Below are 20,328 nucleotides of genomic sequence, written 5' to 3'. Positions count from 1 at the left end.
CCTGTTGATGCTAAGTCAGGAAAGATGCAGGTCAAATTATCAGCCAGTTTTAATTCCAAGTTATATTTCATCATTTATGTGAAGCCTGCAGATTGAACAAAAGAAGATTCAACATCATTACATGCATAAAAGTATTATCTACCAATCAATGCAGAACAACATGCTATTTCCTACAGTTGCAACAAATAGGCAGCCGTAAATTCTTGCAAAATGTTTAGCTAAGCGCCTTGAAGGGGTTCTCCCAGCCCTTATTTCACCCGATCAATCAGGATTTATTCAGGGTAGGCACTCCTTCGATAATACTCGTAGGCTTTTTGATATAACGTACACCCAGTCGAAATCTGTTTCCCCTGAAGTTGTAGTTGCCTTAGACGTGGAGAAGGCTTTTGATTGGGTGGAATGGGGTTTCCTTTTCGACGCACTTTCAAAATTCGGCTTTGGACCCAACTTTATTTCTTGGGTTAAATTATTATATAACGACCCCGTAGCATCGGTTCGAACTAATGAGGTACAATCAAGGTATTTCCCTTTGTATAGGGGAACAAGGCGGGGTTGTCCACTCCCCCCGTTGCTTTTTGATTTCGTGATCGAGCCACTTGTGGCTTCCTTATGACAGTGTGGCTCCTTTGAAGGGATAATTCGAGGTAGTGAGGTACACAAGGTGTCATTATATGCTGATGACCTTCTCTTATATATCACCAACCCTGCAACATCTCTTCCCTCTATCCTAGCTAAGCTGGAACAATTTGGGAATCTCTCCGGATACAAGTTGAACCTGCAAAAAAGTGAAGTTTTCCCTTTGAACCCTACGGCCCTTGGTATCCCTGCTTGTATGTTCCCCTTCAGGAGAGTGACCTCAAATTTCAAATATTCGGGGATTACGGTTCCTCACTCCTTTTAGCTTTTACACAAACTAAGCTTCTCCCCTTTAACTGACAAATGCAAAAAAGATATGGAGCGCTGGTGCACATTACCATTATCAATGGCTGGGTGCATCAGCTTGCTTAAAATGAATATTGTCCCTAAGTTCCTGTATCTTTTTCAGAACATTTCTATATTCATTTTGAAAAAACAGTTTAGCTTTCTTGATAGGATGTTTTCTAACTTTATCTGGGATGGAAGACAGCCCCGGATACATAAGGACTTCCTACAAAGTCCCAGAGCACTGGGAGGAATGGCTATGCCCAATCTTCTTTACTACTATTGGACTAGTAATATCCAGAAGGTTGTCATGTTCAAAGCAGCTCGCTTACACACCTGAGTGTGTGCTCAAGCGAGCTATTCATTCCCATTCATTCCTTAGTCACTTCCCCATTACCAATGGTAATTGGAACACCACACATAAATCCGGTTACAGCTCATACAATCAAAATATGAACTCAAGTTAGGAAAACATTTGGTCTGCAAAAAGCCTCCTTAATGACATCCATTATGTCAAACCACCTCTTTACCCACGCCAAGTTATATATGGCTTTTCGAGCACGGCATGGGAAGGGAATTCGATTTATAAAGGATTATATTTTGATGGGATATTTGCTTCATTTAATCAATTGGTAGAAAATTGTAACCTACCCCATTCCCACTTCTACCGCTATTTACAGATTAGGCATTTTGTTCAGAAGGGTTTCAATCCTTTCCTTGAGATACCTCTGACAACATCAATCGATACACTTTTAGCCACAGAGGCTACTGTCAAGGGTGCCATCACAAGGATCTATAATAAACTAGCCACCATAAATCCTCAGCCAATGGCTAGTCTTAGAAACCTCTGGGAGCAGGATCTCGGTACCCCTTCTCCCTGATGATCTTTGGGATGCAGTTTTGGATCAGGTACATTCTTCCTCTTCATGCAGTAGATTTGGACTTATTCGGTTTAAGATTGTTCACTGTGTCCACCTTACCAAAGCTAAATTGGCCAAAATCTACCCCAACATCGACCCCACTTGTGACAGATGTAAACATGCACCAGCTACCTTGTTGCATATGTTCTGGACATGCCCTGATCTAGATACATTTTAGTCGGCAGTATTTAAATCCTTAAGCGAAATTTTTAGTACAACTATTGATCCGCTTGCTTTAATTGCTATACTTGTTGTGAGACCAGAAGACTGTGACTGGCCATCTAACATGTATAAATTGGTGGCCTTTACTACATTACTAGTTCAGCACCTAATACTCTTAAATTGGAAGAGCTCAAGACCCCCATCCCATGTCAGATGGATCAGGGATATTATGTTTCATCTCAAGTTGGGAAAGATAAAATTTTCCTTAAGGGGTAACAGGGACAAGTTCAAGAAAGTCTGGATGCCTTCTCTGACTTACTTTGACACTTTAACCAGTATAACAGACTGGGATGCTTCTTGACTCGAGTCAGGAACGGCCCAACTAATATAGACTGTAAACCTAGAGTTTGGGTTTTTTTTGTGTGTTTGTTTGTGTGTATGTGTGTATAGATGAACCATGCTGTTTATTTATTTTTCTTGATTTTTTTGTCTTCGATTTAGTTGTATGTAATTTCATTATTTCTTTAATCTGTATTTCTCCTTGAGGATCTGGGAATGTCGGGGGGGGGGGCTAGGGGAGGTGATGGGTTTATTGTGTTAAATTATTCAATATGTGACTTGTACTAAAATTGTAAATGCCAATAAACAGACTTTTAAAAAAAAAATAGGCAGCTGTAACCAAAACATGACAGATCAATGTCTTAGAAGAATAGAGTTTTGTATTTTATGTTTTGCAATTTTATGGCTTTTAAGTGGACTCATATTTTTCCACTATATTTATTAACTGTATAATAAAACTATAACCCATTTATTATTAAACTGTATCTCAAAGACAAAACCAAATAAAAATAATAATAATGATAAGTGAATGGGACTGTAATCAAAACACTTTACAGAAAACAAAAATGTCCTCCTCTTCACCTTAATATACTGTTTTACTCTCTAAGATGATTGATGTTGAATTCTTGCTTTACTTCACTTTCTTGCATTAGATCAAAGAAAAAGTTGCCGACATTGAATCAACTCCACCTTTTGAGGGCTTAATATGGTATTCCACCTCCTCCCTTTTAATGTTCCCTCTCTCTCTCACACACACACACACACACACACACACACACACACACACACACACACGCAAAACTCTGTCTCAGAAATGGAACAACTAACCCATCTTGTGGTAAAATCACAGGACTGCACCATCTGACCACCTAATAAATCTGCAGTATGGACATGAAAAGCTAAGATGATGCAAGATTTCCTGCCACACATATCACCAAAAACTCATACTTAAATACTGAGCTTCACACAAAGGGGCATCAGAAAGACCCCATACAGACACACACACAGATTAACTTTCATTCTGTATATCCTGCATTAATCCTTAACTAGACATTTATTTGATGACTTTCTCTCTCAGCCTGTTTCTATTTCTTCCTCTATCTCTCACCTTGCCTCCTTTCTTTACCTTCACTATCCTATCCACTCTTATATGGTCCATTTTCTTTCTCTCTCATCATTCCTCTCTCCTTTATCTCATCCTCTTTCAACCCTTAATTGCCCACTCCATCAAGGCGATAGAGGTCTTCAGTTACATCTCTAGGTACTACTGTTACATCTCCTGATACTATTGTTACATCTCTAGATACTGCTGTAACATCTCTAGGTACTACTGTTACATCTCCTGATACTACTGTTACATTTCTAGATACTGCTGTAACATCTCTAGGTACTACTGTTATATCTCCTGATACTACTGTTACATTTCTAGATACTACTGTTACATTTCTAGATACTGCTGTTAAATCTCTCTACTACTGTTGCAAAATCAGCACTGGTAGTGGTCAGACACCAGACTGTAGATAGATAGATAGATAGATAGATAGATAGATAGATAGATAGATAGATAGATAGATAGATAGATAGATAGATAGATAGATAGATAGATAGATAGATAGATAGAATAGACCCCCAAAATACTCCACTATTTTACTGTCCATGCCTGCCAAATACATGGTGTGTGAACTGACACACAAATCCACGCATCCAATCATATGCGTACACCAACAAGATATTTATAGTTATCTGGCACCCACCTTTCTGTTGCCAGGATACCAGCTTGCTCAGAATTCTCAGGGAAGCAGTTTCTGCATCTTTTACAAAGATGATGATGTTCTTGAAGTCTCTCTTTCTCTCTTTGACACACACTCCACTGTGTTGTTCAGAGATGTTTTTTTTTTTTACATATGACTATGCATGTGCCCTTGTTTGGGAATCCATATGTGTGTATGCAAATATATTTGTGTGTGTGTGTGTGTGTGTGTGTGTGTGTGTGTGTGTGTGTGTGTGTGTGTGTGTGTGTGTGTCAAGATGAGCCTTGCACAGAGTAATGAAAAGAGAGGTTACAGTGATATTATCCAGTGCAATATGGGAAGGATGTGAAACTTTACCTTTAAAGTGCATATCATACACTAATAATCAACATTTTTAAATTTACATTTGCCACTCATCTTAGCAGCAAAGATAAAAGCAGACATGCATTGACTCGCGGCTAGATGACTCTCGCAAGTGTCACGACTGTGGCGAACACCAGCCCAACTTCAGCTCTACCTCGACAATCACAATCACCAACTCCAGTTCCAGCTCATAGTCCTGCCCACATCTTGTTTTGCTCATGCCAGCTTTGCACACTGCCCTGTTCATCACCACCTGTCCCTTATTTCATTGATCACCTCCCTGCAGTATTTATATCAGCCCTTTTCCCCACCTCATCTGCCACATTGTTCTCGCACTGTTCTTGCCATTCTGCCTGCCTTTTTATTGGAGCTGCATGTTTTTTTTTAGTTCTACCTTACCTTGTTTTTAGACCCTGCCTGCTCCCGACCAATTTTTGGACCTTAGCAGAGAGGGCCCAAGATATTCTAAAAAAATAATATTTAAAAAGTTCTAATTTTAACAATTCATAATTTGACAATCAACAGGTAAACGACATATTTGTGAGGACATAAACCCTTCAAACTCGCCTTTTCAGTTTGTGTTCGAATGTGAAGGGTTACGAAGTCCCTTTACTGCCTCTGTAGTTGCTGGGACGAAAACGTTCCCAGTCACCGGACTCAGACCCTGAGGTCCCCAGCACCTCCCAACGGGCACGGCGCGCCCTACGGCGCCACTGATGCCATCTGCTGGCAGACTGGCAGCACGGCTCTGCCTTTCCCCGGTCACTCATTCCCTCAGCTGTGCCCCATCTACAATCACTTCTACCCCTACAAGAACCTGACTTTCTCTCAAACTAATTGCCAGATCTTCCCATAGGATACCTCTGACCTGTTGCGCATAGCCGGCTCGCCTGCCTGCCTGCCAACCAACCTCCTCGGACTACCACTTAGACTTTAAACTCGGACCGCTCCTCGATTCCCCTTTTGCCCTCGGACTTGGTACTTTGGCTGGTACACGCACACTTACACAACGGCCCATTCACATTTTACACACACTTAGGATCATTTACACGAACATATAGCTAGACACATTACCGCCTGTCACTACACATAGCATATTCACACACCCCACAAACTACCTGAGCACCATACACATCCCGCATTTCTCTCCCCCCTATTGTCAATTTTCATTAAACGTTACTAAGAGTCCCCCGCCTCCCGTGTGGTCGTCTGGGTCATCCTGCACAACCCGTAACAACTTCCCTTTAAACTATCTTAATGCATGCTCAATAATACAGGTAAGAAAATCACATAAAGTTGAATCAGTTTATCTGGACACTATGTTCATTGAGGGAAACGTTTCACCACTCATCTGACCTCTTCAGTCTCAACTCACTGCAGGTATCCCCACCCTTATAAACAATACAGTGGCATAATGACCGAAAACGATGATTGGTTTCATATGCAAATTGCCATGACCATTAACTAGAGTTTCAAGGGCAAAGTGTACTATTCACATAAGATCTGGGAATGGTTGCAATCACAACATTCTAAGATGGCGATAATTTTGGTGTCAGTCATTTTCTAACAGTCATACTAACATATCCATCCATCCATTACCCAAACCGCTTAACCTGCTCTCAGGGTCGCAGGATCCCAGCAGTCACTCAATACGTTTACATGCACAGTTAAGTCGAGCTACGGTTATAGCTCGATTAGGCCATGTAACTAGACTACTGTCGTTGTCCCAGTGTACAAGAAACGGGGGAGAATCCGATTTATTGACGGAGTTATGTCCGACCCGGGTGCACGGTGGCACAGTGGTTAGCGCGGTCGCCTCACAGCAAGAAGGTCCTGGATTCGAGCCCCGTGGTAGTCCACCCGAGGGGGTCGTCCCGGGTCGTCCTCTGTGTGGAGTTTGCATGTTCTCTCCGTGTCTGCGTGGGTTTCCTCCCACAGTCCAAAGACATGTAAGTCAGGTGAATTGGCCGTACTAGTAAATTGTCCCTAGGTGTGTGTGTGTGTGCCTCAGCCCTCATCACAGGTGGCCTGTCCTGTCCAGGGTGTCTCCCCGCCGCTTTTTCTCCCCGCCCCGTCTGCCGCCCAATGAATAGGCCCCAGCGACCCTGAGAGCAGGATAAGCGGTTCAGATAATGGATGGATGGTATGTCTGACCCTGTACGGTAGATGGCGATATGCCCCCTTTCAGCTGGTTGCTATTTTTTCCCTCCCCAATTGTACATAGCCAATTATCCCACTCTCACCCACACCGGCCTTCCTACCCGCATATACGACCAGTTGTGTCTGCAGGGACGCCCGACCAAGCCAGAGGTAACGCAGGGATTTGAACCGGAGATCCCGTGTTGGTAGACAACGGAACAGACCGCTACGCTACCCGGACGCCCCGGCTGGTTGCTATCGGACCTTCTTCCGGTTGACCTATTGCGTCACATACCAAACAAGCGACAAACAAGTTAGCGTCTTTGCGGCGTCCGGGTCTATTCCGTTGCCTACCAACACGGGATCAAAGGGATCGAATCCCCGTGTTTCCTCCGGCTTGGTCGGGCGTCCCTACAGACACAACTGGCCGTGTCTGCGGGTGGGAAGTCGGATGTGGGTATTTGTACTGGTCGCTGCACTAGCACCCCCCGGATCGGCAGAGAGGGGATGGAGCAGCGTCCGGGACGGCTCAAAAAGAGCGGGGTAATAGGCCAGATACGATCGGGGAGAAAAAGAGGGAAAATGTAAAAAAAAAAGTTAGCATCTTAGCATTGTAGTAGGCCTGTTTGAGGCGTTTCCACCGAACACGGATTTGCTCGGAGGTTCTTTTAAATCCCGCTTCGTCCAACTTTTCCGCCACTTTCTTAAATAGTTCGCCATTCTGCTTTCTCCTTCCAGCCATGTACTTTAGGATAGTCAACTCCTTCAGCTGATGTAATCGGGTGAAATACTATGTTCACACTGAAATCGATTAGTTAGGACTGAATCAGTTTTCAATTGCTTACGTCTGAGGAGATGTGACTAGAGGGCGCGCTGGGGGCTCTCGTCAATAATACAGTTGATGAAGAGCCAGTAGCTGTCCTGTATTCATTTCTTCCCCGGTTCCAGGTAAGGGTGAAAAGTTTATATGATTACAGTTCATTATCAGTGTATAAATGGTTATGGACCACTATGGATTCATTAGCTTACCGCAAATAAGGATGTTTAATTTGGAACGGAGTCGAGCGCGTGCAGGGCTGGCTCGTTAGTGTAGGCTCGCTAGCATAGGGGTTAGCTAGCTGGCATGGCCGCGAGCCAAGGCGAGTTGAGTGTGTGACCAATGTGAAGCGGCGGTGATTGTTTGTTGGCTTTGGTATATTCTCAGAAGACGGTGTGTAGTTATTACTATGTCGAGGTGTGTTTTGTTGAGCACAGTGTTTGGAAGTGTATATTACTGGCACCGAGTGCATGATGTGTGCATGACATGAGCACGTGACCGTGGCTGCTGCTCGTGCAGAATACATGCTGAGTGCATGAGGTTGGCGCGTGATCGAGACATGCGCAGTGTGCGCCTTCGCTCCCGCCGCTTGTGCGCACGCGTGTGAATGTATGCTTATGTGCATGTCTGAATGTATGTGTTATATTTGCAGGCGCGGTAACTGAATAGTATTGTTTTAGGTTGGAATTTGTATTTTGGGTCATTAATACAGTTGATGAAGAGCCAGCAGCTGTCCTGTATTCATTTCTTCCCCTGTTCCAGGGGTATTACACTGACACAACATAGTGTCTCCTCGTCTGTCCAGAAATGCGTGGTTCTCGCTCTAGCACTCGCCATGTTGATACTGTTGGTACTACGCGCCTTTTTTTTTTTTTCCGACCTGCATTCCGGGAACTCTGCCTCTGATTGGCTAGTACTCGTTGCCTCCGTTGATTAGGTTGGTTAGGGTTAGGGTGGGGTTAGGGATAGGGTCAGCCAATCAGAGATAGAGTAGGGGCGGGTCTTCCCAGAATCCAGGTGGGAAAAAATAATAACGCGTACTACGCTGTTCGACTTCCGGGTGAAAGACCGCCGTGGGAACTATGGATCATGCGCAGAACGCCTAGGCCAGTTCGGGACCGATGGAAGCGTATACATGCCAGAGTAAATGGTATGATTCGGAATTCGATCCAGTTTCATCCCACCCCAAATAAATGTGTCATTCTCTCAGCGATTGCATCTCTTCATCCATCGCATTAACCCATTCTTTTGAGTTGATAAGGTTACAGCTTCCCTGAATGTTTGGGGTACATTGCACATTAGTCTGTAACAATAATGTTAGTCAGTATCTGATCATCACTCATCTCCAGATACTTATTCTCTTAATTAACCTGGCTTCTTCCTCACTCTAGAGGGATATCTCTTATTCTCTTATGCGCATGGTTGGTGTCACCTGTCTGTGCTTGGCTGTTCACCTCAGCCATAGTTGCTGGCACCTGGTCCTGAGTATGTCCTGGACTCACATCAGTACTTTGCCTGGTCTTGATAGCCCTGTTCTGCACCTCAACGTCATCATCTGCAGGTGTCATGTCTGTCTGTGTCTGCTGCTCTACATTTGTTTTGGTCACAAACTTCACCAGTCTGTGCTTCTGAACTTTCCCACTGTCAGGACAGTAAACCATATAGACTGGGCTATTTTTGTCGTATCCAATGTAACGTCTGTAGAAGTGTCTTCTCGACACAAAGAATACTTTCAAAATAGAATGAACCGACTCCGTGAACAAGTGTAACTTTTCCCACTGCTCAGCATCTTTTTATCCAGCACATTCCATTTCCATCTACCTCAACAACCAACAGACATGCGCACTTCACGTCATGGTAATAGACAGTACAACAGTGACACCTACTGTTCATATTACTTTCACCTATCACATCTCTCCCCCCATTAAGATGATTTCTCCAAACTAGAATAATAAAATTGTCTTTCTTGTACTGACACTTTAACAAAAATAGCAGACACCAGATATCTTTGTATCGCTCAGTTCACTGTCAAATTCACTCTATTTAACAAATTAACCCTCAACTGAACATTCTAAATAAACAACTGAACCATTTTCAAATTATTTCTACATTATACCTGTCCTACCGGCCCACCTTTCAAAAAATATAATCCCACAGTCCATAAGTCTACACCTCACAAATCCAGCCTTATAGCTGATTTACTCACTCTCCTTGAGTGAGTCCCCCGTGCAAGATTAACTGGTGTCCTTGGAGCTGGGGTTTCTCCATCCTCTTCCGGATCGACCCAGTCAGGACCCTTGCTGATGGATGTGGGTGTTTTGGGTGTGGCCAACAGATGACGCCGGTTCCTTCTGTATTTCTCACCTTGAGCTGTCTCCACTATGTAAGACCTGGGAGTGGAGCTGGGACTGTGGACGACAGCTGGCGTTGTCCATTGTTTTTGTCCGTCCAATTTTGTGAGCAGTGTCCCCTGGGCTCAGTGGGGGCAGAATCCTCGCTCGAATCCTGCAGTTGTAGTAATATGCCTGCTTCTGTTAAGCTGTGGCATCAGCCTTTTTAATTTCATCTTTGTCAGGCCAGTTTGGTTTCAGATTGTCCTGCAGAGTGGGTAAAGTGGTCCTGAGTTTCCTACCCATAAGCAATTCGGCTGGACTGGCTACGGTAGAGGCTGAAGGTGTGGCTCTGTACGTTAACAGAGCAAGGAGGGAGTCTTCCTGTCTTAGTATCCCTTTCGCTATCTGGACAGCCCTCTCTGCATGTCCATTGCTCTGAGGGTAGTGTGGGCTTGATGTTACATGGACAAAATCATAGTCCTCACTAAACTTCCTCATCTCTGCTGAAGCTAGTTGGGGCCCAGTATCGCTCACTAACACTTCAGGGATGCCATATCTTGCAGATGTAGCTCCAGCTTAGCCACTCCTTGACTGCTAGTAGTTGTTGGCAGATTTGGGATCTCCAGGTATCTAAAGTAATAGTCAGACACTATCAAGTAGTTTTGCTTTTTAAACTCACATAGGTCTATGGCAATTTTCTGCCATGGCCGAGATGGGAGCTCACTTGACATTAAAGGCTCCTTTCTGTGTGTGTTCTTGTTTTCTCTACAGAATGCACACTGCTGTACTTTTGTTTTGATGTGTTCTGACATTTTGGGCCACCAAACGGATTGGTTAGCTCTTTCTCTGCACTTAACTAGAGCCTGGTGCCCGTCATTGATTCTCTCTAAGATCCTCTCTCTCATAACTGCAGGGATGACAATGCGGCTCCCTCTAATGACTAAGCCCTCTAGCTCAGATAACTCCCCTCTCACCTGGTAAAAGTCTCTGACTGTCTCAGGCACCTTCTCTGCATATTCAGGCCATCTGTGCCTGATGAAGCCCAATACTGTCTGGAGTTGCAGATCCTCGTCTGTGTTTTCTTTTATTTCCTTCATTCTCTGGGGTGTGGCTGGCATCTGGCACACGACAGCATCAATATGTACTGCCACATCATCGTGGAAAGCTGCATCTCCTAAGCACTGCACCGGGCCTCTGGAGAGAGCGTCAGCCACTGCTAGTGTTTTGCCTGGTGCATATACAGCTATGCCATTGAAGTGCATTAACCTCATTAACAGCCTCTGGCATTTGATGGGAACATTGTCCACGTCTTTGCTGTTCATAAGAGGCACTAGAGGTTTATGATCAGTGACCAGCCTGAAGCTATCATGTCCGAACAGGTACTTCTCAAATCTTTCACAGGCCCACACGCTGGCCAAGCATTCCTTTTCGATCTGGGTGTACCTTGTCTCCACGTCGCTTAGCCGCCTCGGGCAGTAAGCCACGGGCTTCCAGTGGTCTCCATGCAACTAGAGCTGGTCGCCTCCCAGCCCATAGCTGCTGGCGTCTGCTGACACTACTGTTGGCTTGGTGATGTCATAAAAGGTGAGTATGGGGGCGGTGGCTAGTGCAGCTTTAAGTTCGTGAAACGCTGTATGCTGTGCGGGCCCCCACACCCACTCCGTCTTTCCTTTCAGCAGCTCATAAAGTGGCTGAACAACAGTGGATAGCTCCGGCACATACTTTGCCAGGTAATACACCATCCCCAGAAATCTCTTGAGTTCCGTTACATTTTGGGGCTGAGGAAAGTTCTCTACAGACCGCCCACTTCCACCGAGTTGACTGATCACTGCCAGCTGTTTTCAGCTTCTGCCTTCGTGAGCGGCGGCTTCGTGAGATCGACAACTTTTATTTTTCTTTTATTAGTTCTTTATATTCTGCCCTAACCTCCTCATTTTGATCCGATTTAGCTATTTTCTGTGCTTCGCTCACTTATCGCTAGATTATCTAGTTTCTTTCTTATACGAATCTTGTGTTTAGTAGGTAGCGTCTTGTTCCCAGTTTGTTACTAACTTTGAGCTTAGTCTAGCTTACCAGTTAGCTCTATTACATTCGCAGTTGAAGCAGCCTCGTTAAAACGATGGTTTGTGGTGACTGCTCCATAGTTACAGGTAGGTTGTCTCTACTAGAGAGACGTGTCTGTGAGTTAGAGCAGCTGCTTTCGGCTAGGGTTACGTTAGATGTGACGGGCACTCCAGATAGCCTTAGCCCCGGGCCTGACAGCAGACCTGCTACTGTTAGCACTAACTCAGCTTCGTCGGCAGATGCGGCGGAGTTTGTCTCTGTTTACCGACGTGGGAAGGCTCGAAAGAGCAAGCCATCGGTCGTGTGGCCTGGTCTGCAGTCACCTCTCCCGACTGCAAACAGGTTTTCACCACTCACCAGCCCTGTTGGTAGTCCTACCGGCCATCGTGCTTCTCCCACTTCTGTCGACAGAGTAAAGCAACGCACGTTAGTGATAGGAAATTCCATTACCCGCAATGTTAGATTAGCTTCGCCAGCCTTGGTTCACTGTTTACCCGGGGCCAGGGTCTCCGACATAGAGGATAATCTTAGGTTGCTGGCATCACGGAGGGAGAGTCAGGGAACCCAGGCACACAGCACCACTACTTTCAGCAACATTGTTATTCATGTCGGCACCAATAATGCAAGGATGAAGCAATCAGAGATCACAAAAGCCAGCCTAGTCAGAATGCTTGAGTTTGCCAGAAAGATGTGTCGGCATCGATTAATTGTCTCTGGTCTCTTACCTGTGAGGGGTAATGATGAGATGTACAGTAGGCTCACCTCAATGAACCGCTGGCTGGCGTGTTACTGTAATGAGCAGGGATTCGGCTTCGTTGATAACTGGCCTTTCTGGGGCCGCCCTTACCTGCTGAAAGCAGACGGCATTCACCCTACTGGGGATGGCGCCGCTCTTTTGTCTAGCAATATAGATAGCTGTTTAAGTTTAGTTTGACACTAGGGACTTATCATTCAGCAGGTTGCAGGTGATTAGAGAGCCTGCTAGGTTTAAATCTAGTGCGGATGTGGAGTCAAGTAGTTTAATCAATATTAGTCAGGGAATTTCTCATGGTGTAGATTATCAGCCTGATAGCTTGGTCTATAACATTGAGACTGTCTCCCTACCCTGCTGTATTGCTCCCAAGCTCTCCTCTCCTAAATTTGTGAATCACAATAATCTATTCATTATTCCTACCACTGGTAGTGGTGAGGTGTGTGACAAAGTACCTAATAATCTACAAAACCAAACAGCTAATGTTATCAAGAATGTGACCACATATCGTCCAAAGCGTTGGTGGCCAAAACTCTCAACAAGGTGTCTAATTCCAATTAATCTTTCACCTATTGGTAGCGCTAAAGCTCTGCCTACTACTGATCACTTCCACAAAACGCTTAAATTTGGTTTCATAAATATCAGCTCACCGTGTACCAAAGCCTTACTAATAAATGATCTGATTCTTGAACATAGTTTTGATATGATTGGGTTATGTGAAACATGGCTGAAACCAAATGTTTTCCTTCCCTTAAATGAAGCTTCCCCACCTGACTATACTTATGCCCGTGTAGCTCGGGCAAATAAACAAGGTGGGGGTGTTGCCTTAATAGTATATAAATCTATTTTCAATCTGACTTCTAGACTTGAATCTAAATTCCAGTCTTTTGAGTCTCTCATTCTTGGCCCATCCCCTCAGCCATGAATAGACTCGGCTCAGTCCAAATTGTGATACTCTATCGGCTTCCTGGCTGTTACTCGTTATTTCTTGAAGAATTTGGAGAATTTGTCTCAGGCCTTGTTACTCACTCTGATGAGATTCTAATCCTAGGTGATTTCAATATTCATTTGAATAAGGCTGCTAATCCTCTAAGTACAGCCTTTCTGGCACTAGTTGATACTTTTGGGTTCACTCAGTTTGTTCAAGAGTCAACTCGCTGCTGTCGTAACACCCTTGATTTGGTTTTATCTAAAGGAATAGCTGTTTCTGATCCGAATGTCTTACCAACCACATCTGCTGTGTCAGATAATTTTCTCATCAAATTTGAAGCATTATTGGCCTGTCCAGCACAGATGTAATTGCCACTCGCCATATTGGTCCCTCCACTGTAGCTGCATTTGGCCAGCAGCTGCCTGAAGTCTTGGCTCCTTTCACTGTGGTAAATGACTCTGTTGAAAATTTCACTAGTGACTTAAATGTGGCCCTATCTAGTCTCCTCGATATAGTTGTACCTCTCACTACCAGAGCTAGGCGACTAAAGAGGCCTACACCCTGGTTTAATGATGAGACACGTGCTCTTAAACGGACCTGCAGGAGACTGGAATGTAAATGGCGAAAATCAAAATTGGAAGTTTTTTTTACCTATCGTGGCACGAGTGTTTATTGAAATACAAGCGTGCATTATCCACTGCAAAAACATTGTATCTCTCTCACTTAATAAATATTAATAAACATAACCCCAGATTTCTCTTTGACACTGTAGCTAAACTTACTAAAAAGCAGTCGTCTATTAGCTGCTCACCATTCACAGCCCATGAATTTCTAGATTTTTTCTGCAATAAGGTTGATGAGATCTTAAACAAAATTAGTTCTTCAACTCCATCTACTCCTGCAGATCCTGTCTTACTAAATTCATATCTACACAATGAGTCACTGACAGTTCCAGTTATTACAGCTTTTGAGACTCTCTCTCTTGATACTTGGACTAAGTTCATGTCAGCTTCTAAACCAACTGCTTGTCTACTTGATCCCTTACCAGCAAAACTTTTTAAAGACCTCTGGCCTTTTCTTGGACCTACAATGCTAGACATTGTTAATTTATCTCTTACTACTGGCATTGTTCCCAGCAGTTTTAAGACAGCTGTGGTTAAACCTCTACTTAAAAAACCGCACCTTGATCCAGGGTCTCTTAATAACTATCGACCAGTCTCTAATCTTCCATTCTTCTCTAAAGTACTAGAGAGAGTTGTGTATCAACAACTTTTGACCCATATAAAAGAAAACCATCTATATGAACCTTTTCAGTCGGCTTTCAGGCCCTGTCACTCCACTGAAACCCCTCTGACCAGAGTGGTAAATGATCTTTTACTGGCTATCGACTCTGATTCCACTTCTGTGCTTCTACTACTGGACCTCAGTGCAGCCTTTGACACCAATGATCACTGTATACTTTTAGATAGATTACATTGTAATTTTGGTGTCTCTGGCTTAGCTCTCTCTTGGCTGAAGTCCTACTTATCTAGAAGAACACATTGTGTCTGCTATAATAATATTATATCAAAATTTTCTGACGTTAAATATGGTGTGCCTCAGGGCTCAGTCTTTGGCCCTCTACTTTTCTCTCTTTACATTACACCTCTTGGCCAAATTATACGCAGTTATGGAATAAATTTCCATTGCTATGCTGATGATACTCAGTTGTATGTGCCTATAAGTGCTGATGATCATACTCAAATCACTAACTTAGAGGCCTGCTTGGCTACTGGGAAAAACTGCAGTCACTTAACTTTCTGCTTTTAAATTCAGATAAAACCGAGATGCTAGTCATTTGCCCTGCTAGACACAGACACCAATTTGATCAAGTAACAATAACAACTGACAACGCTGTGGTTTCACAAAGTGTGGCAGCCAAAAATCTTGGTGTTACGTTTGATCCCAGCCTTTCCTTTGATAAGCACATTAAAGAAATCCCCAAGACTGCATTTTTTCACTTACGTAACATAGCTAAAATTCGGTCTTTTCTCTCCATGGCTGACGTTGAGATTCTAACACATGCATTTGATTCATCCAGACTTGATTACTGTAATGCTCTGTTCTCAGGTCTGCCACATTCTAGTACTAAAAGTCTTCAGATGGTTCAGAATGCTGCTGCTAGAATCCTAACTAAAACTAGGAAATTTGACCATATTACACCAATTCTTGCCTCCCTTCATTGGCTACCTATCCATGTTAGATCAGAATACAAGGTGCTTCTGCTGACTTATAAAATCCTAAATGGGCTTGCCCCATCCTACCTGTCTGATCTCCTTAAACCTTACATGCCATCTTGAGCTCTTCGTTCTCAAAAAACAGGGCTCCTGTGTGTGCCCAAAGTTAAAAAGAAGTCAGCTGGTGGCAGGGCCTTTTCCTATCGGGCTCCATTGTTGTGGAATAACCTGCCTGCTGCCATCAGACAATCAGAGTCTGTTGAGTCCTTTAAATCCAAACTTAAAACTCATCTTTTTGGCTTAGCTTACAATTAGTTGCCTTTAAGTTGAGTGCTTCACAACCTGTACTGGATGGCGGGTTGGTTTTCTGTCTCAATGAATTTACCAACCACTGTTCTGCCGACGAGATTGAGTATAGATTATGACTAATTGATGACTTAATTGATTATGGCTAATGACTATTGCAAACTGTTCTCTTCTCTAACATGTCTTTTCTCTCTCTCTGAATGATGTCTTCTCCTTTCCCTTTTTCTGTGTTTGAACGGTGTCATGTGAGTCTCTCTTGCGTGCATGTGCAGTCGGTTCTCCTCCCAGGTCTCCGTGGTGATGGTGGTCGCCATTTGGATACTGCCTGCCCTTCCTCTCCTCACATAAGTTTTTCTTTTTTTACATGATGATGCTGGTCGCGTGGCTTGGGTCCTGGACTGTTCCATTGGCATCACGGACACTGCTTGGCATCCTGTGCATCATGTTCTTCATAAATTTTATGTCCATTATAATTCTGTTATCCTCTTTCAATGTTGTATTATGTAAATTGCGTGAACACAACATCCATTGCATGCTGTCCGTCTTGGGAGAGAGATCCCTCCTCTGTTGCTCTCCCTGAGGTTTCTTCCTATTTTTTCTCCCTGTTAAAGGGGTTTTTTAGGGAGTTGTTCCTTATCCGATGAGAGGGTCTAAGGACAGGATGTCGTGTTGCTGTTAAGCCCACTGAAGCAAATTTGTGATATTGGGCTATACAAATAAAATTGATTTGATTTGATTCGATTGATTCCTGTCACTTTGTCTGGGTCAGGTCTGGTTCCTGTCTCATCAATGGCGTGACCGAAAAAGTGGACTTGTGTCTGTTTGAACTTGCATTTAGCCTTGTTCCACTTAAGTCCTGCTGCTTCGATGACTTTCAGTGCCTTGGCTAGGCGCTGGTCATGGATTTCCTCAGTTTACCCATGAATGAAGATATCGTCCATATACACTTCTGTGCCCTCAAATCCTGTCAAAATCTCTGCCATTTTCCTTTGGAAAATCTCGGGAGCGCTCATTATCCCAAGTGGGAGCTGGGAAAAGGCATACCTCCCAAAATGGGTTATGAAAGCAGTGAGCCTCTTGCTGTCCTCGTGCCGGGGGATCTGGTAGAACCCGCTCGCTGCATCCAATGATGTGAACCACTTTGACCCGGCGAGCCATGGCATTATTTCCTCCATAGTGGGCAGTATGTACTTTTCATGTTTCACTGCCCGGTTCAGCCTCCTGAGGTCTGCACAGCAGCAACCTCCCTCTTATTGGGTTTTAACACAGGCACCATAGCAGCGCACCATTCTGTTGGCTGGGTAACCTTTTCAATAATGCCTTCATTTTCCATAAGCTGCTGTTCTTTCTTAACCATTGGCACTAGAGACAAAGGTATTCGCCTGGCTGTATGTACTGCATATGGCTGCATTCTCCTGTAGGGCTATTTTCACCGGCTCGGTCTTCAGCAGTCCACTTGTTCCGAAAACGCCGCTGACTTCCTCCACCCTCTTCACTAGGCCCATCGCTACAGCCTCAGGGCGGCCTAGTAGGGCGTTGCTTTCTCCTCTTATGACATACACAGGAAAGGAATAGTTTCCCCTTGTAGCTGGTAGTGGCCTGAAACAGTGCTATGCAGCTGAGGTTTCCCCCTGGGCTTATGAAGTGTGTGTCAGGAGGTTGCAATCTTATTTTATTTTTCAGCATTTTGGAAGTCCCTTGGCTGATAACTGTAGCATCGGCTCCCGTGTCAATTTTGAAAGTTACTGGCATGCCACATATAGTCAAACTAACAGTCCAGTCATCTTGACTTTTCTTACTGCCCACTTCTCCTAGGAAGTATAGTTGTTTGACTTCTTCTGTAATTTCTCTTACAGCTTTTGAGTGGCATGCCCACTCCCAATGTCCCTTTTTATGACATTTATTGCACTTACTTTTCAATGCAGAGCACTTTCTCTCATCAGGGTGCTGAGGCTTGCTGCATCTACCACATTCCTCCATTTTGTGGGTTGCAGGGCTGCTGCTTCCATAACGCTGCCCGCCCTTTTTTTGATGGCCTTTCCGCCGTCGAACTACATTAACGTTAGCCAGTTGGGCCTCTGATTGGTTGGAGACTTAACCTGTAACCTCCTCCATCTGACGCACCTGTTCAATGACTTGTGTCAGCGTTAAGTCTGCCATGAGTTGGAACCGCCGTGAGAGCTCTTTGTCCTTTATGCTCACCACCAGGCGATCTCCGATGTGTTCATCTCTCTTGTCCCTGAACTCGCAGTGTTCAGCCAGCTCCTACAATGATGTATATCTCCGCCGTTTCCCCTGGCTGCTGGCTTCGTTGGTAAAAACATGCTCTTTCATGTATAATGTTACCGCGAGGAACGAAGTAGTCGTCAAACTTTTTCATAACGACGTCATAATCCTTCTGTTTCTCCACTGTTAAGCCGAAGGAACTCAATATATTTTCAGCCTCGCTTCCTATTGAATAAATCAGGACTCTTATCCAGCTTCGCAGCGAGCCTGAAGCGCGAAAATCTTTGTCTCCACTCCGGCCATTCTGCGGGGCAGTCAAACTTGAAATCACTCGGCGAGTTAAACTTCGGCATGGCTTCATGTTGCACTAAAATGCAGACTACTCTGACACAGTGTAATGTCTGTAGACATGTCTTCTCGACATAAAGAATACTTTCAGAATAGAATGAGCAGACTCTGCGAGTTCTTTTTAACACGTGTAACTTTAACTGCTGCTCGCCATGTTTTTATCCAGCACGATCCATTTCCGTCTACCGCAACAACTAACAGACATGCGCACTTCACGTGATGGTAATAGACAGTACAATAGTGACACCTACTGGTCATATTACTTTCACCTATCACACCCAACAAATATTCCTTCTCATGCCTTGAGTCCAGTTTTCTTTTATCCTGTTTATAGGCGTAACACACTGACCCAAACTTTTGCATCCTGGAAAGGTTAGGCCGTCTCCCTGTCAGCATGTCTGTTTTGTGCGATTGTTTAAAGCATCTGTTCCTCACTACAGCTGCTGTCTACACTGCATAGGTCCATAACCCTTTTGGCAGGTCGCTCTTTTAGCATACACCTAACAATGTCAAAGAGAGTGCACCAGTTTTGTTCAGCTGTACCATTCTGGTGTGGTGAGTATGGCGCTGAGATTTCATGTCTAATCCAATTTTTGCTGAGTAGTGCCTGGTAATTTTCCCCATAGACTCTGCAACACCCTGCGGCCCTGAGAGCAGGATAAGCAGTTCAGATAATGGATGGATGGATGGATGGATGGACTTTGCAACATTGTCCAGGCACGCGGGAAGATGTTTTATGTATGGGGGCTGCCAACTAACACGAAAAGTATTGTGGCGAGCCAGCATGGAAGAGTGAGTCGAGAGGCAGAGATCTCTTTTTAATTCACAACTCCCGTGCGTCCATCACAGGGCCAACACATTCACACCTAGGGACAATTTAGCATGGCCTATTCGCCTGACATACATGTCATTGGACTGTGGGAGGAAACCTACGCAGACACGGAGTAAACATGCATACTCCACACAGAGGACGACCTGGGATGACCCCCAAGGTTGGACAACCCCGGGGTTTGAACCCAGGACCTTCTTGCTGTGAGGTGACCGCGCTAACCACTGTTGGCAGATAGATATTACACACATATATTGCTGCTTATGGATACGAATATTTTGCTGCTCTTTCCACATCTGGTTTGCACTGTAACAGTTGACCCTGGCCTGCATCATAGAGCAGAGTGTAATATTTAAAAGGGTTGTCTCCTAACGGTCACTCTACAGTGTCTCAAATGAAGCAATGTCCACACATTAAATAACGTTTGGTGTTCTGTGTTTACTGTGGTCTACCACGCATACACAATCCCATCCGTCTCCTGCATTTCCTGAATCTCCAGGATAGGTCAGTGATGTCATCACTTAGCGTCGTGCTGGACTAGACCATTACTGGATCATACCATTATATCCTGACCGATGGATATTACAACCCCCTTCTTTAAAAAAAAATACTTGGTGGTATGCAAGTGCAGTAAGCTATAATGTCAACATAAATCTATCAATAACGAAATAGACATTTTCAATTATTGCACCAATGAAATAAATCTGGAAATGAATCTTCAGTGGCCCTGAGTAGCTCAATTAACATTCCGGAACATCATGAACAATAATACACATATTTCAATGCAACATCAATTCATATTTTCAACATTTTTTTAAACACAATATCAACCTTTCTGCTTTTTTAGGTTGATTTCAAATAGTCACAGGTCAAAGATAATTTTTGGCTTAACCACACGTCCTGTCCTGGTAG

Source organism: Lampris incognitus, chromosome 6 (assembly GCF_029633865.1).
Source record: "Lampris incognitus isolate fLamInc1 chromosome 6, fLamInc1.hap2, whole genome shotgun sequence".
Lineage (NCBI taxonomy): Eukaryota > Metazoa > Chordata > Actinopteri > Lampriformes > Lampridae > Lampris > Lampris incognitus.
The sequence above is the reverse complement of the archived record's forward strand: the minus strand, read 5'-3'. Positions refer to the sequence as shown.